At 41.9% G+C, this 26972-nt stretch overlaps 1 protein-coding gene across 1 annotated transcript in view; it reads right to left on the bottom strand.

Moving 5' to 3' along the window:
• The window catches only part of MYO16 (myosin XVI), a 388271-nt gene that overhangs the window by 318237 nt on the left and 43062 nt on the right, over nt 1-26972 (bottom strand). Inside the window, exon 2 of the mRNA XM_057397231.1 lies at nt 18275-18350. The gene's annotated coding sequence lies outside the window, so the exon portion shown is untranslated. The remainder of the gene's footprint in view (nt 1-18274; nt 18351-26972) is intronic.

Raw genomic sequence — 26972 nt, forward strand, 5'->3', positions numbered from 1 at the left:
TACACCACGACAAACTCATTTCGATTCTGATGCAACATGTTAAAGATCAGTTCTCGCTCATACATGTTTTTTCTCCTTTACTCTCAGATTTTTCCATGTCTTTCTTTCCTTCTTAGATTTCTCTTAATGATATCTGGGCATCATTTGTGATTCTTATCAGAGGCCATTAATAATCTTCTAGTCAGGTAGACAATTCTTCCTCTGACATCATTGCCCTGTGCAACCTTCCAATGTTCATGCAGTTGTAACTCATGAGATAAAACATTCTTCCTTCACACTGAACAATAGTAATTCATGAAATCCAACTACATTATGCAGGTTTAAAGATATCACCAGTGTCAGTCAGGAAGTGCAAAGAAATGAAATGCAAATGTGTTGGTTTATAGTGTTTTGACCTTTTTTCTCCTAGTCTCTGTGAATTGAAGGGAGCTAAGCATGTGAGAAAGAAGCAGAGGTACATGCTGAATGAAAGAGCTGTGTTTCTTGAAATAGGTGGCTTCAGCTCTTCGGGTTATAAAGTAGGGCTGAGGACACTTAGAGGGCAGAGCTGAAAGTGTCAAATAACCTGGAAGGAAACTTGCTTGTGTTATCAAGTCACACCCTGTGCTTCCTCTGTAAAATAGGACATGCAGAACAATTTACATTCTTTGTTTAAAAACTCTTTGATTTTTTCAGTAACAAAGAAAATGCAGCTAGTATTTTAGATGGGTAGCAAATAAGTGACTGCAGTAATCCAGTCTGGATTTTGTACTTTAGATCACTAAACTCATACTTTTTAGGATGCCGTTTTTGTAAAAATCAGAGAAGTCATTTTTAGGTTTTGTTCTGTGTAAGACAATCTTGTTAATAGATATGTAATAAATAATTTTAAAGAAAGGAAAATCTGATATACTGAAAATACATGGGCAATTATTTCATTAGAGTATATCATCATGGAAAGCATGCCTGGAAGTATTACGCACAGTAGACTGGAGTTAGGAAAATACTAAATCAAATAAGTTATAGCAGTAAACATAAGGCAACAATGCTAACATGGACTGCTGATAGGATTAGGTGGATCTTGTGTTACATGTAAGACTTTGTGCAGTTTCTTTATAGATGAAATTAACCTTCAATGTTTGTTCTTATAAAATCAGGTTTTTATTTCTATCAAATAGTTTTTAAATCAAAGTCATCTTATAACCAAAGTATTACAGCAGAATATATATTTAAGTATGCCCTTATTTTATGAGGTCTCTTTTGTGAAGTTCCCACAGATGTACTGGGAGATCTGGGTATGTGAGGACAGCAAAGTCAGGCTCTGTAATCAAAGGAGTAAAGATATTACCAGGACACCAGTTATGCTCTGTGTAAATTATATTAGATAACTAGTCTTAAACTGAATAAGTTATTTAACTTTTTGGTGATACAAACAGCAACTCCTATAACATAACCTTGTGGCTTTCTGACTTTTCAAATACACATTTAATTTAAGAACATAATTACTAAAAGCCCGATTCAGTGTTAACTAAAGAGCCATGAAAAGGTTTGCCCTGACTAGTGGGTTTTAGATCCAGTGCAAGGTTTCTAAAATGGCTTACTGAAGATAGTTCCATTATGTTATTCAAACCTAGCAAGCGCAGACAATGTCATTAAGAATATGTAAAAGCAAAAGCTATGTGAAGACCAAGATGCTGAGAACTAACACAGAGTAGGAGAACTAGAAGGTACAGGGACAGACATCCCTTGGATTAGGAAACTGGGATCAAAGTAGGCAGACAAATGCACTTCTGAGATGGAGAAACTACTAAACTTGCTCTGAAAATATGGAAACCTTTGGGATTAGTGGACTAGCTGACCAGATCTGTACAGGGCACAACTTTGACATTTCACAACATAGACAATGTGTATTCATAGCAGTCACAATCTTCCACTTGGTACGATTAGTGCAGGTGACAGCCACCTACAGCAAATTCTGAAAGCACCTTTCCAAACTATGTGAGTGTCTGCAGATGATATCTAAAATGTGTTTCACACCTAGGGTACAAGAGAGATGATGAGGAGATGGCTTTGTTATAGCCTATTATCTTGCAGAACCTTCTGGTGTCATTTAGTGCTTTATTCACCACACCCCCCCCCCCCACATCCTTTACCATCATCTTTCTTGATCAGTAACATTGGCTCAGTGAGGAAGATAGAAATGACCATGCTAAATGACAGAGAATGTGTTGCTAAAGGTGGGGTAAACTCAGAAGGAATATCAAACTCCTCATCTTTCCAAGTAAATGAAGATGTGCACCCAGAGATCCCACAAAATTGGTGATGAAAGGACTGAGGTAGCAGTGACACGATGTGTTTTACCTTGTGGAACATGCCCTAAGTCATAGCCTGTCCTCAACTCTGGGATCCTGTGTGCCAGGCAAATCTGGGAAATGGAACCATACCAGCAAGGTCTGGTAGAGGAAATCTACTCCTAGGACAGGAGGGAGGCTATGATGCTGCTAAAATCTGAAATACAGGCACCAAAGGAAGGAAAATGGGACAGGGACTGGGAGAGCGAGTCTTCCCTTCAAAGCAGGAGACCTGCCAAATCAGTAAAGAGATGCTGTGCTACACTTCAGTATTTCTGGGTAGATTGCAGGGTGCTCTGAAGACTACTTCAGTACTCCCAAGGCAGACCAAGACTTCCTTATCAGACTGAAGCTACTGGCAGGTGGGCTCACATATGGGTGTTCTCCTGAGTCCAGGGATACTAAGGATATGAATAAAAACAGTGTGAGGGGGAACTTGCAGCACCTGGGCATTTTTTCCAGGAGCGTGTCAGATGTGTTTCTTTAAGTCTGACCAGAGAAGCTGCCAATAAGGTTCACCTGCCCAATTTCAAAACAGTTTACAAACTAGTTTATGAAACTGCATTTTCACTGCCCATGTCAGCAAGAAAGTGGTTCTTAAGCAAGGATTTCTAAATAATATAAAAGTTAAGACAGAAACAAGACCTGTGCTTAAACCCCTGGTATATCATCACATATTCTCTAAATACTGTAGCATAAAAAAAGTACCCAGAATCCTGATGCCTGGTTACAAAGTTTACATAAGATAAAGATTAAGAAGCAAGTAAGAATGGATTTCAAATATAGCTGCCATGACAATTTATAATGTCTCTGACATAGCAAAGACTAAAGAATCACGCTGCATAAAACAATCCTTTTCTTTGTCAAATAGTCATGACCAATGTCATCTTTCTGAAGTTTACTTAAAACATGTTGCCAATCACCTCTTTTTGCAGTATAGGTTTTAGTCAAAAGTTAGTTGGGTATTTCAACGCTTTATCAATGAATAAAATCCATTTCCAACATCCATTCTGGCAAACCATCCCAGCACCACCAAGCAACATGAATAGCTCTACAAATACAACTTCACAAAAGGAAACTACCAGTCTCTGGCAACCTCATATTTCTTTGAAAGAAAAACAAAACTGCATGATTACTGTATCACCTCTACAATTGCATTAGCATTCAGGAAAATAAACAAATAAACAAATTTTTAAGTTTCCAGAAATCCATGTCTTGCAGCCTGTTTATACAAGTAAAGGGCTGACATCTAACTTGAAGTGAAGGTAGTTTCATGTCTCAAGAATCAAAAAATAAATAAATATAGGGAAGAGGGAAAAAAGTACACGTGTAAGTTAAATGAGAAAAATGAGGGTTAGCTTTTGTATGAAAATTTAAGGTAGAGTAAAAAAGAAGCCATACCTACCTCAGCCTTACCATGAAGGGACAGTATTTTGATGTTAGACAGATGTAAGTCTGTACAGTGAGCATAAGACTCAGCTTTTATGTCCTGCTTAATTTCCAAAGAGACCTAAAGGGATTTTGTGGAACTGGCATTTCCCTATGGAGTACTGTAGCTGATTGTCATGAAGCAGGCCATGCTAGCAATAGGATAAAAATGAGTAGGATAGGGACTGGGGCACAATGCTAATTCACTTGTATCAGAAATTTTTTTTGGAAATTTCAGTTCTGAAATATAATTTCTGGTCAGAACACAATAAAACACGAGAACAGACAACAGCGTAGGCACCAACATGTGACTTGGCTGCAAGAGAAGCAGGTCCTATCAAAAGTCTGCCAGATTTCCTGCCAGCTTGGCTGGTGACCTGAAAGGGAACAAAGCCTGCAGTGTCTCCAGGCAGTCCTGCCATCTGGACTGCCTCCACATCATGAATCCTGAGGTCTTTAGGGACTGCAGTTCCAGGAAAGCCCTACCACAGAAGCGACTTGTAGGTCACTATCTCAAGAAGTTCCCTGTGCTCGAGGCCCCGGCTCCCAGGACTGCTTGACTCCTGCTAGAGATGACAATGGACAAGTGGCCTGGGATAGTCAGGAGACAAGGGCTGAGCCAAGAACCTTAATCTTGGGTCTGCCACTTCCTATAGAAACTGAACAAATTAATTTATTCATAAATAATTTTATCCCTTCTGTGGAGTGCTTGTTCCTAAAAGGTGTAGTTTCTTTAGAACAATTTCCTGCAAAATAGAAATTCCAATGGATTCTTCTAATTAAAACAAATACAAGTGAAATATGACATTAGACATTGTATCCCTTCGAGTATTACTGTGAAAAAGATGATGGACCATGACAGACAGACAAGGAAATTCTATTTGTATGAATAATACCTAGGCTCCTCATGCAACGCAACAATAGGAAATTATCCCAAGACCAATATAAAAATACAATGTAGAAAACAGTTTGCCAGTCAAGAGCTTACTTTATATTAGAGTTCAATACAGCCTACCATTAGCACCGTTCTTCCCATTTAGGGTACAAGCATTACAGTCAAAGGATATTTTCCTGGGAGCAGTGTCTGCAAGATGGCTACAAAATTGTCAGGTTTCCACATTAGTGTGGCTTGGGTTTCACTTCTTTTTTAGAATCTACTTATTGCTTTTTCTAAAGCATCCCAAACCCAGCCTTTCAGCGTTCATGTTTACTTAAACTAAAAGCTGCAGGAGTCACTTTGTGTTCTTACAAATTCATTCCAGACTGCTGATTTTCCCTACCCTTCCTCACTCCCTGAACAGGATTATCAGGGTGTTAAAGCCTGCGGCATTCTCTCACACAATATAAAAGTCTGTTCAAAATGCAAGCTGACATGCTTATTTTCTGATTTATATCATTTTCAGATGCAAGTGAAATCACACATTCAAATGAAAATCACTGCAAAATTTGAGATAGGGTTTAACTGAAACTTGGGACTATGTACATGCCCCTTTTACAAGCCACCTGCAGCCTTTTTTCCCCCACTGTATCCCATCAGATGTTTAAGCTTGCAGTCTGTTTACACATCCATTAGATTTTAAGTTTTGCCTGGTAATGACTTCTCCACACCTGTGAGCCTCCAAAAGTATGCTCTAGGTTATAAAAAGATCCTAGTGCTTTCAGTGAAAGAATATTCATGGGAACAAACACAACATGGCAGAAGAATGAGAAAAATACACTTAAGCACTACAGAAGCTGGTTATTATTAAACATCATTAGTTATATCCATTTTAAATGGGGCCTTAAGTGATCAAAACCTGGATCTATCAGGGATTGAAAGCACTGAGAGAAGAGCAGTCTCTGCCCCGAAGTGCTGTGAAATCTAAGAGTCCAAAGACAGACAGTGGGCTAGATAACACAATGAAGTCAAACGAAAAAAGGACAAAGCATCAGCTAAACTAAAGTGAACATAATAAGCTTAAACCACAGCAGACCAGCTGCTTACAACTGCTACATGTCCAAATCCAATCAACTTTGGGCTTCTGCCTGCTTCTAAAATTTAACCTGCATTTTCCACGTTCTTCAGCTAGCAGACAATGCAGCACCAAGTGTTAACTACCACACAGCTATGAGGGTTTAGCACGTGGGATCCTGTGAGCTGAGTGGTCATTCCCCTTTGTTAGTTCATTTTCATTGCCAGGACCTACTGCCAACCTGCCAGAAGCCGGCTGTTTCATCCCTGCCACAGAGACAGCTTCCAAACAGCTGTCATGGCAAACAGTGTTTGAAACTCTGCTGCCAGCAAGTTAACCAGTCAAGTATTTTTAAAATGTGGGAGGGGTGATCTAAAACTATGCATAATGTAGACCGCCACACACTTGTGTTTGCTCTGGAATTATCATGCTTCTCAGATGCTTGAAGGAACATTAGGTCAGCAGCTACATCAAGTCATGTCATTTGCTTTGCTGATTTTAATTCTCATGCAGTGATAGATCTTCCTTGTCAGATGGCTTGCTAGCTATTTTCCATTTGTATTTTGTAAATTGCAAAGCAAATCTCAATCCACAATAATTCAACACAATGGCTAATGAGAAATGAGTTAATAATGATGAAATCTTTACAGAAGTTCCTTTGGGTTACCTACTTAAGCTGCTGTCAGTATTACAGTCATTATGCTCAAATTAGAGGACCATTAAGGCATATATTGAATATTTGGCTTCACAGCAGGTAAATTCTGTTCAACACATCTAGGATACTGAGAAACAGTCTCCTTTTGTACTCCTCTCCAAAATATTACCAGCAGGAGAAAACCCAATGGGATTACCTTATGAAAGTATTCCTATCATGACCTGCTTCATATTTACTTTTAGAGTGCTCTTGCGACTGCTCCGTATTTCACAGCAGTGCCCAGTAATAATACAATCACTTAGTACACAGTGATCATACTGCTTTTACTGTGCACTCTTAAATCCCTAATTCCCTGGTGCAAAAGCCATGATAGCCTGTGCAGCGACAATCCTGACAGAAAAAAATTGTGAGTTGCTTCTTTACACTATTACCACCATCCCTATCCTGACACATCAGACAACTGGGTGCAGCAGGAAAGATTCTTCTGCCAAGTGCCCTCTACAAGGTGCTGTAAACTAGAGGTGCACTGAAAATTTTCCCTGAGACATGCTAAATAATCTCCCTAAACCCAGTTCCTAGGAGGCAGGTTACATGTATAGATGACTGCCCACAAGGGCACCTTGGGAACACTATAGCAGCACAGAAATAAACGCTGAAATCCTGAGTTCTTGGGGAAAAGTCCTCCAATTATCTCGGCCACCAGAAGATTATGATATAATGTAGCTGTAAGCTTCAATTCACCTCATTATATACTTCTAATTCCACTTAGTCTACATTTATACAAGTAAAGAGGTAGAGTGAATTTGTTCTACTGTTTTTATTCCTTAATACCAAGACTTGTCTTCCTGTTCAGGTGGACCAAACAGAAAACATGATACTGGAGGGAAGAATCGAGTTCATACCTATAACTAGCCAATTTTGAATTTGATCGTAGAAATACCCAGATGCATATATATGCAATACCGAGGCCTCTCAGGGCTCATATATTTTATAAGATTCATCTAAATGCTTTCTGCCTATGTATGTATGCAAGAAGATTGCTAGGTGGGTTTTACGTTCCTACATTATGAGCTGCCTCGGCACCTGCACTGGCATCACAGCTGTCCACACCTCCCCTCACACAACTCACAGTCTTCCAGCCCTCACACCTCAAGCTGATGCTCAACACTCCTGGTGCATCCTGCCTTCCCTGGGCATCCCTGGACCCCAACCCATCTCCCTTCCCTTGCCCAGTGCTGCACTGTCTCCCACAGCAGGAAAGTCACTCCTAAAGGTTCAAAAGGTTGTTTTGGAAATTAATTAGAAAAAAAACCACAGTGCTTCAAAGTCCACAAATATCTTTTAACCATACTAAATTTTCCTGCATCATAGATAGAAAATAGTAACACTGAAGGACAAAGAGTGGAAAAAAGTGGGGAAAATAAACGAGAAATACACTGAGTTGCTGGAGCAGGTCCAGAAAAGGGCAAGGAAGCTGGCCTGGAGAATGAATCTCATGAAGAATGACTGAGGGAACTGGGGCTGTTTAGTCTGGAGAAGAGAAGGCTCAGGGGGTCCTTACTGCTCTCTACAAGTATCTGAAAGGAGGTTGTAGTGAGGTAGCGGTCAGCCTCTTCTCCTAAGTAACAAGCAACAGGACAAGAGGTAACAGCCTCAAGCTGAGCCAGGGAAGATTTAGACTGGATATTAGGAAAAATTTCTTCACCAAGAGGCTGATCAGATATTAGAACAGGCTGCCCATGGAAGTGGTGGGATCACTCTTCCTTGGAAGTGTTCAAAAAAACATGTAGTTAAGGCCTTTAGTGACATTGTTTAGTGGTGGACTTGGCAGTCCTGAGGTAATGGTTGGACTTGATGATCTTGAATGTCTTTTCCAGCCTTGTTGATTCTATGTTTCAAATAATCAGTGCTTTGTTCTTCTCTCCCTTTGGGATACTCCCCAGATTAGCAAAATTTTCTCCTGACAAGATTGAATACGAAAGGGAAAGACATACTGATTTAACACCTCATAACTCAAATGTTGCAGAAGTATGTGGCAGGAAGGAAATACATCAACTAAGCAACCAAGGTGAGTGATTTCTTTTTAAATGCAATTTCAGCAGCAAGGTACAACTCTAATCACAATGAAGCTGTACGAGAATGGCAAGCTTCAATAGCTCCCCCTTCTCTAACAAATGCTCATGCATTTAAAAATACATTAAAAAGACAAGGAGTTACTGGAGAGGGTCCAACAGAGGGCCACAGGGATGATCAAGGGTCTGAAGCATCTCTCTTATGAGGAAAGACTGTGGGAGCTGAGCCTGTTTAGTCTAGAGAAGATTGAGAGGGGATCTCATTAATGCATATAAATATCTCAAAACCAGGTGCCAGGAGGCTGGTGCCACACTTTTCAGCGGTCCTCAGCGACAGGACCAAGGGCAGAGGGCATAAAATAAAGCACAAGAAGTTTCACCTGAGCATGAGGAAGAAATTGGGAGATTGTGGGGTCTCCCTCCCTGAAGATATTCAAAACCCTCCTGGGCACCTTCCTGCATAACCTACTCTAGGTGGTCCTGCCTTGGCAGGGGGTTGGACTAGATGACCTCCAAAGGTCTCTTCCAACCCTAACGATTCTGTGATTCTGGGTTTGTGGGCTTGTATGGGTTTGTGGTTGGTTTATTTTAGCTTGGGTGGGGTTCTGAGTGGGTCTTTTTTGTTTGGTTGGTTAGGGTTTTTTTTCCGGGTTTTTGATTTTGTGGTTTTTTGGGGGTTTGGGGTTTTTTTTAGATAATGTTGAAGCACTGGTATGAGCCTACTATGAACTTCCTAGCACTTTGAAAGAAATATTGTAGTAGAAGTGATCTTCTTACTGTGTTCTGGAGGAGTAGGTTTAAACAGAACACATATATTCCCATTGGAAACCACTTTCCTGGCTTGGCTTGAAAGCGCCTAGTGCCTGGATCTTGTTTAAAAAAAAAATACGATGGGCCAAAGTCAGAGAGTACTCAACAGAAAATTAAAACCAAAACAAACACAGCATGACCCCCAGACTGCCCCAGTGACAGTTCCACAGCATTCTACAATCACCCCGTGGCACATTTCTAACACTTTTTATCAACAAAAAAATACTAGGTCTGTACAACCATGCCAAAAGAAGAAGAGAAAGCAGTTTTGGCTTTGAAAGAGTTGCAAGTTCTAAACTGAGCTGCAGCACAAACACCACTGCTAACGTTATTATACCTGTATTAAAAATCTATTTAAAGAATCACAAATACATAAAATCCCACATCTTCTTTGAGAAGTGCCATTACAGAAAGTTAAAAAAATAGAACAGGTAAAATAGTTTTTATTTAGAATTTTAAATAAATAAATAAATATTTTTTTTTTAAATCCTTTCCCTCATTAAAAATACTTTTGCAGAAACAATCTTACTCCAAAGCTTTTCCAATTACATTTAGCGAGTTTAAAGTTCTGGTTACATACAAAAAAATCATCTAGATGCAACTTTATTAAACAACAACTGAGTGAATGTTGTAAGCCAAAGTAAGAAAACAAGCTCTTTAGCTTGCTATCTAAAACAAAGAAAAGGGAGGGAAGGGTTTGTGAAAGATGTGACAAATGGCTGTTTTCTATTTTTCTAGAAGTATTACTGAAACAAAAAGCAAGCACAAAACCTTAAAATATGCCAAACCACATCCATGTAAGATAAAAGTGCTACAAAATGCAAAGTTAAGACAAAATTCCAGCATAAGGCTGTCAAAATAATAGCTCCAAAGGGCCCATTTACATTTTCCTAGCAGCTAATGAATTGCCATGGAAAATGGCAGCAGGCAAGCTTATGGGAAACATCTTTAAATCTGTTTTTCTTCTTTTTAAAGTATGAGCCTAAGCTCTACACTTAAGAATGAAACATGCCCTGTTGGCTCCAAGTGAAGACAGCAAGAATCCTAGTGTATCTTTCAGAAAAATTCACGAAAGTGATATTCATTTGTCATATATAGAAAGAAAAAAACAAAGAGGAAAAGTACTGCTCAGCTAAAAAAAAAAAAAAATCAAATGGTAGAAAAATACACGTAGGCAGCATTTCATAGTATCCAATACAGGTTCTTAAAAGAAAACTACATGCAACAGGAAAGAGCATTTATTATCATTTTCTATGTGCCAACAGTCACTTTGAGACAGCAAGCCTTACAGAACCTAACTTCACACAGTGCCTGGATTATAGCTGATGCACTCAAAAGCCCCTGTACAATGCAAGAACAAATCCTAATTAGCTGTAATAAAAGCCTCTTTAAAGGCATAGCTCTTCATAGCCCTCTTCTGACTTCTGGGCGAACAGAAGAGAACATGAACACTGGAAAGAAATTAACTACAAGACAAATTGTTTACTTTCTACCAAAATAGTATAAAACAGCTTTGTCTAAATTGGGAAAATAGAGATTGACCTTGCATAATTGTTAAATGAGGTATAAAGATTGACTGCTTCTTGAATGGCGACATGAGGTCTGGGCCTCAAGTTTACCTAATCCTGGACATTTTGATAAAATGATTGCAAAACAGTAATAGCAAAAGCAAGGTATCATTAAATCAATGAAGCATAGTTGATTAAATGTTTAGCTAGCCAGAAGAACATGGGGTACGTGAATGTCAGTGACAAGGAAAAGCTAATGACCTGGGATATAAACTAGCCCAATTAGTAAAGAAACAGCCTAACACTTTGACAGGGTTGCTAAAAAGAAAGTTGGAGGGAGCAACTTAAAAATCCGCTTTCCTGAGAGTTTTCATTTTGATTTAACAGTACACTGTAATTTGCCCCTCCTCTCCCCCAAAATTAGCTTCTATTGTGCAATCATCCAAAACTCTCATGGAAAACCTTTTCACAACTGCTCCAGATAAACAACCCAGCAAAAGAACCCAGCAAAAGAACACGAGCCTTACTGTCTGTGCCTCTTGTCCACAGTTACTATTGTCTGTTCCTTTCTTAATCCTAGGCAAAAGACAAGATTCATATGTGAAGGAATGATTAAATTATCAAGGCAAATAGAGAGACTATGTCAGAACTGCAGATCATAGAAGCACGTGCTTGCACTTGGGTCTGGGTAAGCAACTCTGCTACAACCTTACTATGCAATGGGATAAAACCTGAGTCTACGATAACCATTCCCAACAGGAATAAACTCAACTATATTGCCTACCAAAGGAATGACAAGAGTATTCTAGCCAGGTTGCTAACCTAAGCAATTAAGAGAGCAGGACTGTGGGAATGCTACAACACAGAATTATTCAGTCAAGCATAATACCAACAGCTTGACAAGCCGTGCCCCATTCAACCTCTGTTTCCTACCACCCAAGCTTACCTCACTGCCAAAGTATTTGTGCAGATAACTACATCCAAAGACTTGCAGGAACACGCAGGTGAGACAAAGGTCTAGAGTACCGAGACATAAAGATGACTTAATGGCATCTTAGTGTTGGTTCACTGCCAGTTTTGTAATTAAGCATGGTATCATTTTCATCATCTGGTGCCAATGTCTGGAATTCCAAGCCACAGTCAGCTTTTATTTTTCCCTTTGCTGTTTTTCACAACAAACTTAAAGTTTCTAGGGACTACAGCATCAATTTCCTAATGGCACAGACATCTTTCTCTTCAGCTGTCAATAAAGATGTAATCAGCTGAGAATTTGTGCTTCACTGCTTCCATTCTGTTATTTAACAGTGATAAATAAGGATAAACATTGGACTCCACAGTCTGAGATCCTTATTAGTGTCATCCTGTTTTCCACTGAACAGGTCTGCTGCAAAGAATAAGAATCTGAAGAGACATGAGTACACCTGAGCTTCCAAACTGCTTCATGTCTCATCTTGAGCTACATTTCAGTGTGCAGGAATGTAAGCCATTTATGTATAATATATTACACACTTTTTCCTCTCCACCAACATTTTTATAGAAAACTACTTTGCTTCCAGGCTGGTATTTGTCTTACAACCAACAAGCATATATTTTTTGGAGGGAGGACTTCAATCTTTCAGCAAAAGACTTCTCTCAAGGCTAGCGTGAAAAAAAAAAATAAAAGTGGGCATTTTTGCACTCCTCTATATTTGAATGCATCCTTTAAGATCAGTCGTCCTGGACAGTATCTTAGGGATTGATGCTTTTAAGTAAGGTTCCATTTGTTTGAAAGCTCCCCTTTAAAATAATTTCAGGTTTGGGAGTGTATTTTCCATACCACTTGCTTTTTCAGAAAATGTCATCTAAAGTTTTAATTCTACTAATTGCAGTTCCTGTTCTGCCCGAGACTAAATTAGGCATCTTCGCTTCATTCAACAGTATTTGTTTCCAGAAGCCTGCTTCAGCAAGCATCTGAACTGCAGACTAACAGCTATGTACAGCATAAGCATATGCCTAACAGAGTGAGTTCCAACTATTTTAAATACTCCTTCAATTCCTTAATTCCTTCACTCTGCTACAAACTTCCTGCATGACTTCAGATGTGTTATTTCACTGTACCTCAGTCACCTTTCACAAAATGAAATAATTACACAGGGATTTTATGCAGGGGAAACTTATAGTGAAATGCTCAAAGGTGGGCAGAGTCACAGACATTATTTTAACAAGATTTCTAAGAAAGTTCTAACAAAGAACAACTTTAGTGGATAATTTTAATCAAAAATTTGCATTTTGAACAACCCATGGAAGACAAAGCATGCTCTAAGGAATAAGAAGAATCATTATCCCTACCCTTTCATAATTGACCTTGCTTCTTTTGGGGACACAAAGGTATGACACTGCCACTGTACTGAGCTACTTAACCCCTACCTAGCTCAAACTGGGGCCATCAGTCTAGGAAAAAGTAAAAGCAGGGCAAGCATTCTTTCTTCCCCTGTTACTCACTTAGCCTTCAGCTATTTTCATAGCATTTACTGAGCCTTATATGGTCTCTCTACTGAGTAGGACCTAATGGATTCCTCTTCAGAGTCTCCCTTTGATCCCATGTAATGCAAAGCTGGAAAGGATATACTCTCCCCTTCCCCTCCAAAGGTGATTCCAAATGCATTGTGCTAGCATACATCCTGCCTCAGACTGTTTTCAGATCTTCCACTTAACTGGCAACATTTATAGGCTCCTGTCCATAGTGATCGAAAGATAAAACTGAAGACACAAATATCCAGTGCTGGGCGCAAAATTCCCAAACCTCCTGAATAAAAGACAATCATGCCATAGTTAAAACTGTGGTAAATCATTAGAAACACACTACCATTAAGAAAGAAAACCTGGCATAATACTAAAGTATGTGAAATATGAACTCACACCTCTAAACGAGATAACAAGGTTTTATTAAGGGACAAAGTCAATAAAGCAAAAGCAACAGCGCTGGGCGCATGACCGTAGCCAGAGGCACGAGTGATTAGCATTTGTTACATGTTTATATACTTTCACTATTACATTAGTTACATACATATTCATAATTCCCGCATATAGGCAGAGGATATTGTAACTAGCTTCAAGAATTTATTATCATAAGTCTCCTCCTCTTGGCGTCTGCGCACTGCTCTGCAGTGATTGTGGGCAGGCATCTTGAGGATGAAGTAAACAGTCTTCCTCTTGTGAGTAGGGGTCTTCAAGATGAAGTAAGCAGTCTTCCTCACTGTGTACTTTTCACCGTTGGCACAGTTGGACCCCCCAGTAATCACACAACCAGCTATATCTGTAATTATTCTGATAACTAGCAGATTTTAAACAGCGTGACCTTCCTGCAAAATTTATTGCAGGATGGGCAGACAAGGAGTATCCCAAGCTAGCAGGTGCTTGGGAGGCTCTGTCTCTAAACTAACTGGTAAGTAGAAGGATGGTGTGAAATAACTTATTCATGTTTAGTGGGGCCACTAAATCCTGTTATCTCACCACAGACTTGCAACACAAACATTGCTCTTTAAAACTACTTTAGAAGACTAGTGTGAAACAATTAACTCATGTTTAGCGGGGCCACTACATTCCACAGACTTACAACATAAACATTGTTCTCTTTCTACAACCTAAGTTAAGCTAAAAAGTACTTTAACTCTATGTTTTCCAGGCACTAGCTTTCCTTATATCAAGCTTCACACACCCACCCCCTTTTACCTTTACAAATTCTTTTGCTATGTGACTCCATTTTGATCAAGAGATCTGAAGCTTTTTAACTTGTCTTGTGTCTTTAGCGTGTTTTGTTTCTGTTATTGTAAACTTGTACAGTTATATCCACATAACCACACCTATGATTTCCGAAAGCCAATACATTTATGTTTATCACAAGTACAATAAAGAAGGAGCAGAAAGCATGCCTGCAGCATTAAACACTGGGAACAAAAGCATACCAACAAATGATAGCTTGTTTGTGAAGCAGATTCCAGACCTGCCTGAGCAAGTTTCAGAGGAGAGACATGAAGAGGATCCAAGGTCTGGAGCACCTCTCCTACAGAGACAGGCTGAGAGAGATGGGCTTGTTCAGCCTGGAGAAGTCTCCAGGGAGACCACAGAGCAGCTTCCAGTGCCTAAACGTAGCCTACAAGAAATCTTTAGGGAGACTTTTTACAAGGGCATGTAGTGACAGAACAAGGATGAATGGCTTTAAATGGAAAGAGACTAGATTTAGATTAGATATTAGGAAGAAATTCTTCGCTGTGAGAGTGATGAGGCACCTGAACAGGTTGCCGAGAGAAGCTCTGGCTGCCCCATCACTGGAAGTGTTTAAGGCCAGGCTGGATGGGGCCTTGAGCAATCTGATCTACTGGAAGGTGTCCCTGCCTGTGGCAGGGAGGTTAGAACTAGATGATCTTTCAGGTCCCTTCCAACTCTAACCTTTCTACGACCCTACGATTATTTGTGATTACTATCTCACACCGTTCTTTCAATGTTCTTCCTAACACTGCTTGCCACTGCATTTATAACAAACTTTCTGAAAGGTCATATTGTACCAAAAAACTCTCTTAGTATTAACGGAATTTTGCGTATATGTTGAATGTTTCATGTAGGTCTCTGATCTACCACAAGGAAGGAACCAATAAAGACGAATCTACCACATCCGTTTCTATTGATAATGCTGTTTCTACACTGTAGGTTTTAATTCAAGGAAAATGATGTCTGCTGCATCCAGAAGGATCTGGATCTAGGCATGTTTATACAGTTAACTTTTAATAGAAAAGCCTCTACATCACAAGTGAGTCTGAATTAATAATCATCTAAATTAGTAACAGCAGGACATAAAGGAATAAAATTAAGAAACAGCAAAAATATACAGGTTTTACAAACAAGACCCAGATAATGACAAAAGGAACAACTTGATAAAAAAAAATGGTTGGGGTTGAGATTTTCAATTTACAGTATACTGCAAGTTTAAAAAAAAACATGAAAAAACAACCCACCCTAAATGTCCTTTCCTGGTATATCCCTAATGTAGCATCCTATTTGAGTCGTTGATGAGTAGCTTTGTATCTGTCTGCCCTTACCAAGACACAGATCTCCATTACTAAAGCATTATCTGATAACAGCCCACCACACAGGGAAGTAAGATACATGATACATGTATCACCTTGTTCAATTTCTTTTGGATAACAGCTTTTATAATCATTTCAGATTACATCTTCAACCTATTTTTTGCCCCACTATTCCAGTTTGGCTGCCACTTCACAGTGGCTTTATGAATACCCACTTTTATTGTTAGAAATGGAGTCACTCCAATTCTCTGGCAAAACAAGAGTCACAATTGAAACAGCAATCATCTGAATCTGATCTGACTTAATAAACCATTCTGGATTTAGTTTTTTAAGAACTGAAGTGAAATCTTGCCTGACTTGCCAGTAGGTGGCTGGAAGCCTGGAGTACCAACATCTCTTAAGCTCAGGTACCTAGCCATGAGCAGGGAATTTGGACATCCCCACTATGTATCCTGTACCAGACCAGTGCCAGAGATCCTGAAGCTTTTAGTTATCTTGACTGTCCAGATGCCTTTCATCTCCGAGAGCCCCACACATGAGGAGGAACCTGTTCTGGCTGCACAACCTGAGACACTTGAGGATCCATTATTCAAGTGAAGTTTCACACATGCTTGTGCCCCTCTTGGTATAGAGTTAAATGCTGCAAGAGACCACACCTGCCAAGTAGACTGTCACTGGAAGTGGAATATCCTGGTTTGCCTCATTTGCCCTTGCTTTTCACAATCCCTGTTCCCTATCCCAGTAATGTAGTGTCACATTGGACCATTTCAGGTGCTTACTGAGCTTTTACTGAAGTGATTCAACACACTGTCCTCATACCACAGAAAATTGTTGTGGTTTTTGTCCTAGGGTTAAGGGGTTAGGACCAGCTAGCTAACCACCAGTTTGTTGAGTTGAACTGACTCAGTAAGCAGCCTTCTACATCCAGTCAAGCAAATGTCAAGACCAAACAGGGAAACCATCTGGTCTGCAAAAACAGAAAGCCTCTGTCCTTTCGCAGGCTTCTTCTGCCTGATCAGATGAACTACAGAATCTTCCCTCTGTCTTCTGAAAAACTTCTCCCTTCTTCTAGAAGAAGTTCTTCTTCTTCTTCCAGAGAAGAACTTCACTCTGGCTTTTGTTTAGCTAGCTATTAAAGGTTACCATTTGTGTTTAATTTTCCCACAGAACTATTCTCCTGCAGGACCCACATACTTTCTGATATACACATTCTGATTTCTGAGTAGAGAGTCTCTGCTCAGGGCTCCCTGCAGGCTCCTTGGCTCAGAAATGAGTCTCAGAGCAGAGCCTCTCAAAGGGATGCTCTTATCCCAAGCAGTGGCTATGGGAAAAAGATTGCAACCATGTGGAATCTCAGTAGGGTATATGTTTTCAAAATAAATAAAAACTTTGTACATAAGCATTTCCAAATTGGATCTAGGGTGACAAAAACGCATATATATTTTACATGGCTTGTCTAGAACATAATTTATTTAAAAAAAAAACGATTTTTTTTCATAGACTGACAATACCAGCTTTTAACCAACTGAGTTTGGAAATCTTTCTCATTTCAAGCTTTTATATGTTAATGCTAATTCATAACTATTTTTATGTCAGCTCTATGCTTTATTTTAAAAGCTTCTTTTGCCTCCTTTATTGGATTTACATAGCAAGGTGCTGGCAGAGGGGCAGGCTGCTAGCATCATGGTCTGTTTTGCCCATGATGGTAACTGGTAAGTTATCTCCCTGTCCTTATCTGGAACCACAAGAATTTTTGTTTCATTTTCTCCCTTTTCTGTCAAAAAAGGCAAGTGAAAGAGCAGCTGGGTGGGCAGCTGGCAGACAGACAAGGTTAATTCACCACACCTTCACTGTGTTCTTACCCAGAAATCTATTTTTAAGAAGTTGAAGGAGATACTAGAAAAACGTAATATGAACACCTACAGCATCAGGAAATAATTCCTTCCTCCCCCTTCCCAGCAGAACTTTACCAATTTCAAGAATCTTTAGATGAAAAAATGGTAGCTTTATAATGGAAAACAGGTATTTCACAGTTTTAGTAGTTGAAGTAACAGCAGCAGTACTACTACTACTACTACACCTACTAACAACAATACACTTCTAACAGGAAAGAAGTGTTGAATGAAAGTTATTAACCAGGACCAATAAGACACTAAGAATAGTCTGTAACTATCAAAACTGACCTAGATACTCTCTTACAAAATAAACTATAATTTTCTTTTGCAGAATCCACAAGGTGGCCACAGTTGCTTGGAAAACCTAGTTTCTAACACATAAATTTAAAAAATTTAATGCATATGGAACCTCACATAAATTATACACCTAGTGCAATACTCTTTATTCATTTTGAAATGGGCCCCCACAACAATATCAAATTTAGACTACTGAATGTTTCCTTAAGTGTAGTCTTAGATCAGGCCAGATTTAGATACAGAGATTCAAAAGCCATAACTCACTCTGGTCTCTTAAGCGTAATTGGGTCCAGCTTCTGCCATCCACTGACTGAGAACCACCAAGTCTTTCTGGGGGAGACTGTGTGGACATAATCACAGGATCAGAGCTTTACTCATGCTTATTTAGGCTCTTGTACCTAAGTCATTATTTTCTGCTAATGATGGACTTACATTTGTGTTAATATTGTGGGTTTTAGTAGTACACACTCATAAATTCAGAAAACATTCACATCTTTTTTACTCTGCGCAGCTTGGATCACTCCAAACACACAAATATAGCATAACTACAGAAAGTAAAGGAAAGGTGCATATGAACCAAGTATAATGTAACTTCAATACTGAGAATAAAAACACTATCCTGGGCCTTGAGAAACAGATTTTGTGGCGACACGGCACCCCAGAGAGAATTGAATCAGACAATGGGACTCATTTCCGGAATAACCTTATAGATATTTGGGCCAAAGAGCATGGCATTGAGTGGGTATATCACATCCCCTACCATGCACCAGCCTCTGGGAAAATCGAACGGTACAATGGGCTGTTAAAAACTACACTGAGAGCGATGGGTGGGGGAACTTTCAAGCATTGGGATACACACTTACCAAAGGCCACCTGGTTGGTCAACACCAGAGGATCTGCCAACAGGGCTGGCCCAGCCCAGTCAGAACTTTTACATATTGTAGAGGGGGACAAAGTTCCTGTGGTGCATATGAAGAATTTGCTGGGGAAGACAGTCTGGGTTATTCCTGCTTCAGGTAAAGGCAAACCCACTCGTGGGATTGCTTTTGCTCAGGGACCTGGATATACTTGGTGGGTAATGCGGGAAGATGGGGAAGTCCGATGTATACCTCAAGGGGATCTGATTTTAGGGGAAAACAGCCAGTGAACTCAATTGTATACTGTTGCCTGCTGTGTAATGCTTTTATAGCCCATCAACTAGATGTCTCCAGGTCACCAGCGACTGGCCCTGACTTCCCTCCAGCCATCATCCCAACAGAGAATGAACTTGGAACATCATGGACCGAATGGACTCGGCAGCATTATAGGGATTGGTCCATGCACTAAGAAAATGATTTTTTCCTCTTGGTCTGTATGTATATGGATGTATATATGTGGGAGAGCGATGGTGTATTGAAAATGTGGGATCTGAGCACGATGTGAATGGTATGGAATAAGGGGTGGATAATGTCCTGGGTTCAGCAGTAGCAGTCATGTTTTTTCCTTTGTGTTAACTGGTGCAGTGCTGTGTTTTGACTTCTAGTTTTGAGAACAGCGTTGGTGAAGCTGATGTTGTCGGTTGTTGCTAAGTGATGTTTACCCTGACCAAGGACTCTGTGAGGCTCATGCTCTGCCAGGGAGGAGGGGAAGCTGTGAGGAAGCAGAGACGGGGCGCCTGACCCGGGCTAGCCGGGGAGGTATTCCATACCACAGCACGTCATGCCCGGGGTGGGGGGTAACTGGGAGTTACCCGGAAGGACAGGAGCTTCCGGGTGGAACTCGTTTTCTTGGCCGGTGGTATCGTATTCTCTTCCCTTGTTATTTTCCCTTATCATTGTTTTAGCTGATAGTAGCGGTGATTTGTTGCTGGACTGTTCTTGTCTCAACCCGTAGGAGTTGCACTCTCTCGATCCTCCTCCCCGTTCCTCCGGGAGCGGGGAAGGGGAGAGCCCCGGTGGGGGGGGGGGGGGGGGGGGGGGGGGGGAGACGGACACGGACCTTGATTGTTGTCAGCTCGGCACCACTCACTGGGAGTGAGTGAACAAGTTACCTGACTGGGTTTAAACCACGACAGATACCTATTTTGAGAAAGACACTGTGAATTGCTGAGATGAGTAGCTCGAGAGAGGACGCCTTCAACACCGGAGCCGGGGGGGGGGGGAGATCCGCGTCCAGGAGCCTCAACTCAGAGCAACAAGAGCCACCGAGGGAGCCTCGAGTCCTCGGCAGGGCCTGCCCAGGAGCCGGCAGCTCAGCTGACGCCAGCGAGCAGCTGACTCACACGGATGGAGCCTGAAGCGGCGGCCACCAGCCCTGACTGGTTAAAAACCTGCTCCAGGGAGCGCGAGCCACCAGAGCAGGTCACAGCAGTTTGTGCGGGCAGGGGAGCGGGATGGTGAGCACTCGTCGTATGATCAGGGCCCGGTCCGGGAGCTCTGCGCTGGCTGCCCCGGCGGTGGCCAGCGTAGGCACCCAGGCAGAGCCGATGAGAGGGGAGGCTGCAGTGCAGAGCTCAGGGTGTAGAGGGTGCCTGCACTGGTCTGGTGAGGGAATGGTGCACAATGGGCAGGGCTGCATTCGGTGCGCCCTGGTGGAGGTCCTCCTGCAGCAGGTGGCTGAGCTGCGGGATGCTGTTAATAGGCTGCGAGATGTCAGGGAAGCTGAGAGGAAGCAGGAATGCTTGCTCCTGGCCCAAACTGTGCAGGGGCCTCGAGCTTCACCTCTACCTCGTGAAGGAAAGGAGGAGGCTGTTAACCTGGGAAGCTCGTAATTAGTGACAAGAAAAAAAAAAAAAAAAACCAAAAAAAAAAGAAGGAAAAGGACAACCAAAAGCAAGGGGCTTCCCCCTAAATCCCCTGTCCCTACGCAGGACCGCTTTGCTGTCCTGCAGGGGGCTAATGAGGAAGCGCACTCGAGCCAGAAACAGCTGGCTGATGCACTGCTAAAGAAGATCTCTACTGGTGCTGCTAGGAAAAAGCAGTGGGTCATAGTAGGGGACTCTACAATGAAAGGCACAGAAGCACTCGTCTGCCGGCCAGACCCCATCTCAAGGGAGGTGTGTTGCCTACCGGGGGCACGGATCAGGGATGTGGCAGAGAGGCTGCCTGCTCTAGTAAGTCCCATGGACTGTTACCCACTCCTGGTGATACATGTGGGCGCTAGGGATATAGATAGTAGTAGCCTGGGGAACATAAAGAAGGACTACAGAGCACTGGGAGAGGTGGTTAGGGGCTCTGGAGCTCAGGTAGTCTTTTTGTCAATTCTCCAGGATACAGGGGAGGACCTAAAAAAAGCTAGGAGGATTAGCCAGGTTAATAACTGGTTAAAAGGGCGGTGTCATAGTCAGGGGTTTGGGTGTCTTGAACATGGGAGCCAAGCTTGTAGGCCAGGTCTAATGGGGGCTGGTGGAGCTGGTCTGATGATAAAGAAAGGAAAGAGCAGTTTTGGTAGGAGGCTTGCCAGACTGGTCAAGGAGGCTTTAAACTAGATGTGTTGGGGGAGGGGGGCATCATTCCATTCCAACACACCCAGTCAGTTGCCAGAACCTATAATAAATGCTTGGAGCAATGTAGAGATATCCCAGCCACTCCAGCCAATGAGCCGGCTTCATTTGGAGCTCGGCTCAGATGCCTCTATACAAATGCCCATAGCATGGGGAACAAACAAGAGGAATTAGAGATGTGTGCATGTCTACGGGGGTATGATATAATAGGCATCACAGAAACATGGTGGGATGGCTCCTATGACTGGAGTGTTGGAATGGAAGGTTACAGGCTCTTTAGGAAAGACAGGCCTGGCAGGCGGGGAGGGGGAGTTGCCCCTTATGTTAGGGATAGGCTGGAGAGTATGGAACTCTGTCTGGGGACAGGTGAGCAGTCCACAGAGAGTTTGTGGGTCAGGGTTAAAGGGAATATAGTTATGGGAGACATTACTGTGGGGATCTGTTACAGACCGCCTGATCAAGGAGAACCTGTGGATGAAGCACTCCATAGACAGATAGGAGAAGCCTCACGCTCGCAGGCCCTTGTTCTCATGGGGGACTTCAACCACCCTGACAACTGTTGGAAGGACAGTACGGCCCGGCACAAGCAATCCAGGAGGTTCCTCAAGTGTGTAGAAGACAATTTCCTTCTGCAAGTCATAGAGGAGCCGACAAGGAGAGGTGCCATGCTTGACCTTGTGCTCACCAACAGGGAAGGGCTCGTTGGAAATGTGACGCTCCAGGGCAGCCTTGGATGCAGCGATCACGAGATGCTCGAATTTGAGATCCTCAGGACAATGAGAAAAGTGTGCAGCAAGCTCACTGCCCTGGACTTCAAAAGAGCAGACTTTGGCCTCTTCAGGAACCTGCTTCGGAAGGTTCCATGGGATATAGCCCTAGAGGGCAGAGGGGCCCAAGGCTGTTGGTTCATATTCAAGAATCACCTGCTTCAAGCTCAGGAGTGTTGCATCCCAACCAGAAGGAAGTGCAGCAGGAGGGCCAGGAGACTCCTTGGATGGATGAGGAGCTCCTGAGGAAAATTCAATTGAAAAAAGAGGCTTATATTAAGTGGAAGCAAGGACAGGTGGCATGGGAAGAGTACAGGGATGTTGTCCAGGAAGCTAAGGACCAGGTTAGGAAAGCTAAGGCTCAATTAGAATTAAACTTAGCTAGAGGTATTAAAGATAACAGGAAGGGATTCTACAGGTACATAGCAACTAAAAAACAGACTAGGGAGAATGTAGGCCCCCTCAGGAGGCTCTCAGGAGAACTGGCTACACAGGATTTGGAGAAGGCTGAGGTTCTGAATGACTTCTTTGCCTCAGTCTTCACTGGCAAAGGCTATGACAAAACCACCCAAGTCTTGGAAGGCAGATGCGGGGACTGTGGGAATGAAGACCTTGCGCTCACTGTAGGAGAGGAACTGGTTCGTGACCATCTTAAAAATCTGAACATGCACAAATCCATGGGACCTGATGAGATCCATCCGCAGGTCCTGAAGGAGGTGGCAAATGAAGTTGCAAAGCCGCTGGCCATCATATTTGAGAAATCATGGCAGTCAGGTGAAGTTCCCAACGACTGGAAAAAGGGAAATATAACCCCCATTTTCAAGAAGGGGAAAATGGATGACCCGGGGAATTACAGACCAGTCAGTCTCACCTCTGTGCCTGGCAAAATCTTGGAGCAGATTCTCCTGGAAGGCATGCTAAGGCACATGAAAATCAACAAGGTGCTTGGTGAAAGCCAGCATGGCTTCACTAAAGGGAAATCCTGCCTTATCAATCTGGTAGCTTTCTATGATGGGGCTACAGAACTGATGGACAGCAATAGAGCAGTTGATGTCATCTACCTGGACTTGTGCAAAGCATTCGACACTGTCCCACATGACATCCTTGCCTCTAAATTGGAGAGACATCAATTTGATGGATGGACCACTCGGTGGATAAAGAACTGGCTGGATGGCCACACACAAAGAGTTGTGGTCAATGGCTCAATGTCCAGCTGGAGACCAGTAACGAGTGGTGTCCCTCAGGGATCGGTGTTGGGACTGGTCTTGTTCAACATCTTTGCTGCTGACATGGCCAGTGGGATTGAGTGCGCCCTCAGCAAGTTTGCCAATGACACCAAGCTGTGTGGTTCGGTTGATACGCTGGAGGGAAGGAATGCCATCCAGAGGGACCTTGACACACTTGGGAGGTGGGCTGATGCCAACCTCATGAAGTTTAACCATGCCAAGTGCAAGGTCCTACACCTGGGTCAGAGCAATCCCAGGCACAGCTACAGGTTGGGCAGAGAAGAGATTCAGAGCAGCCCTGCGGAGGAGGACTTGGGGGTGTTGGTTGATGAGAAAATGAACATGGGCCAGCAGTGTGCACTTGCAGCCCAGAAGGCCAACCATATCCTGGGTTGCATCAGAAGGAGTGTGACCAGCAGGTCGAAGGAGGTGATCCTGCCCCTCTACTCTGCTCTTGCAAGACCTCACCTGGAGTACTGTGTGCAGTTCTGGTGTCCTCAACATAAAAAGGACATGGAACTGTTGGAACAAGTCCAGAGGAGGGCCACGAGGATGATCAGGGGACTGGAGCACCTCCCATATGAAGACAGGCTGAGGAAGTTGGGGCTGTTCAGCCTGGAGAAGAGAAGGCTGTGTGGAGACCTCATAGCAGCCTTCCAGTATCTGAAGGGGGCCTATAGGGATGCTGGGGAGGGACTCTTCATTAGAGACTGTAGTGACAGGACCAGGGGTAAAGGGTTAAAACTTAAACAGGGGAAGTTTAGGTTGGATATAAGAAGGAAATTATTTCCTGTGAGGGTGGTGAGGCACTGGAATAGTTTGCCCAGGGAGGTTGTGAATGCTTCATCCCTGGCCGTGTTCAGGGCCAGGCTGGACGAGGCCTTGGGTGATATGATTTAGTGTAAGGTGTCCCTGCCCACGGCAGGGGGATTGGAACTAGATGATCTTAAGGTCCTTTCCAACCCTAACGGTTCTATGATTCTACGATTCTATGAATATGCACATACCAGTAAAAAAGACAATATTGTTTACTGTTTCTCCTACAATAAAAAACAAGCAGTCCCCTTAAGTATCACATAGGAAGTTAAACTGTGTTTTTTCCATGTCACGCTATTAAATTTTGGAAACTTCTGTCACAGGATTTTGTACATGCTAAAAGTAAATGAGATTAAAGAAATATTTCTAAGAGGGATTAAAAAAAAATACGTCAATGATTAGCTTTTAGGTATCCAGATACTATAACCTGTATGGAGCCCTAGAAAAGTAATCACTGGACATATGCCCTGGTTTTATATTCCCTTCTTAAATAGCAACTTCATACCATTGCTGGAGATAGGAGCAGCAACTAATACATCTTAGGCTGTATTCCACGCAGGAGTTCTTTCACACAGGTGGACACACACACACACACACACAAATGCTGTTGGGTATACATATTTAAATGGCCTGAAAAAAATTCAAGTATTTTCAAAACAGTTGCTTTCTTGTCACAAAACCTACATGGATGTCTAAAATATACGAGTAAGCACAGGGCAATAAAAAGCTAGGAAATGTACAGTGAACCTGGAAAATCGAACAGTACGAAACTATCCAGGTATTCAATCTAATCGAATGACATTTGCAATTCCAAAATAAATTGATACAATAACCTTTGAATCAAAAATATTGAATTAATTTTGGGAACTGTTATCAACTGGAATTTTCATCTCAATAAAGATGACAAACTCTAGGGATATACAATTTGCAATATAAGTGCCATGCTGAATGCCTACTTTAAAATCACATGTATATTGCGTTTCTCAGAAGGGAAAGACTTCTCCAGTGTGAGGTACTCTGGATCCTTTGAAAGATGGTGATAATTTTCTGAAGTAATCTATGTCACATTTAACCATATTTGTCTCCAAATATCAGTTATTTCTACAAAACAGAAAATAGAAATTTCAATGAACAACATAAAAAAAAGAGAGAAAACTCATTTAAGACATGTCCATGTACATGTAACTGAGGTAAGAAGTTCAGAGGTTTAAAACAGAAACAATAACAGGCAAGTCAGAACACTTGACCCATGCAAAATTTTATACTGTAATTCTACAAATATAAGGCTCCTGCTTGAGGAAGAAATTGATCTGTTTATGACTAGGATTATGTTATGCTAAATTTCAGTGCAAGGACCTGGCCACCTTGCAAGCACTGAAACCTAGGATAAGCAAATTTCATATCATTTTTCAGAAGTGCAGGAAGAAGTATAAAACACAAAACAATTCACAATCCTTCACTGTCCCTCCCCCAACAACTGCATTGTGCTGCAGTTGCACAAAGTTTCTAATTTAAAGCCACTTAATTGTTAAGAGATGGAGAATAAAGACAGATTTTGAAAGATTCCTTTTCTTGTGAGCCTACGTTATTTACACTAAATGTGCTTACAGCTCCTCCTTCAGAGAGAGAACAGAAAAAGGAGCAATAACTCTTTGTAATTAACATTTACAAAATAGTATTGGCTGCTTTTAAGATTTTAAGTTTTGCAGAAAACAGATGATAAAGATTTAGAATCAATTTCTAGCACAACACAAGGTATTCCCCCAAAGCTTATATAAAACCACACAGCTCAGCTAACAGCTCTAAGGAAAGGTAGCTATGACTTCAATTACTTCTCTAGCACCAGATGTTTACACAGCTGTCTAAAAGGATTTAGCCATTCTTTATGACCTTTAAAGTCTCAGCACAAAGTAAAGATGCCAAAATAATAGACAGTTGGAAAAACAGCATGGACACTACATGTGCTATGACATCCTGCACATGCAAAATCTGGCATTTGTTCTGCTGGTACCTTTATTGGACTGTGCAGGCATGCTCCACCAGCTTCTACTGATGCTTTCCCAGATTTTCATCATTATATGCTCAGCCAATGTAACTGAGGGGCTGGTGCCTCTCATCCAAAGTTATCAAAGTCAGACCATATAAAGATTTTGTCAGAAAGTCACAAAACTGGTCCTAGATGACTTTGACAGACTTCAGCAAACAACTGGCTATGTGCCTTTCAGCTGGCATTTTGGTAGCGAGCACTGGCTGGCATAGTAGGAAAGTCATGTCCCAAATTCTGTGAACTCCAGGAGCACATGCAGTTGTTTTTCTGTTCTGCAGGAAAAAAAACACCTCCAGGACACGTGAGCAAACAGATTTTATGCAGGTGAAAGGCAAAAAGAGGAATGCTAGCGCAGACCTTCAGTGAAGCGTGTGGACAGCAGCTATACCAGGCCAGAACAGGAGCCCGCTGCCATTTGCTTTCACTGGTGGGAGCACATATGCAGAGAACACCACCAGCTATGCACAGCCTGTGCGCACCAGGGTAGGGGAGACCAAGACCTGGAGCCACGGGCTGCCAAAGTTCCAATGATTCCTTTGGCCACCAGCTTGACCCTGTCCCTGAAAAACTTGTTTTGTGATAATGTTCATTTACCATGAAGGGGTAAAGTCAGGAGAAAAAATGT

Source organism: Pezoporus wallicus, unplaced genomic scaffold, assembly GCF_028554395.1.
Source record: "Pezoporus wallicus isolate ANWC-B61680 ecotype Strahan unplaced genomic scaffold, APGP_CSIRO_Pwel_v1 contig_1851, whole genome shotgun sequence".
Taxonomy (NCBI): domain Eukaryota; kingdom Metazoa; phylum Chordata; class Aves; order Psittaciformes; family Psittacidae; genus Pezoporus; species Pezoporus wallicus.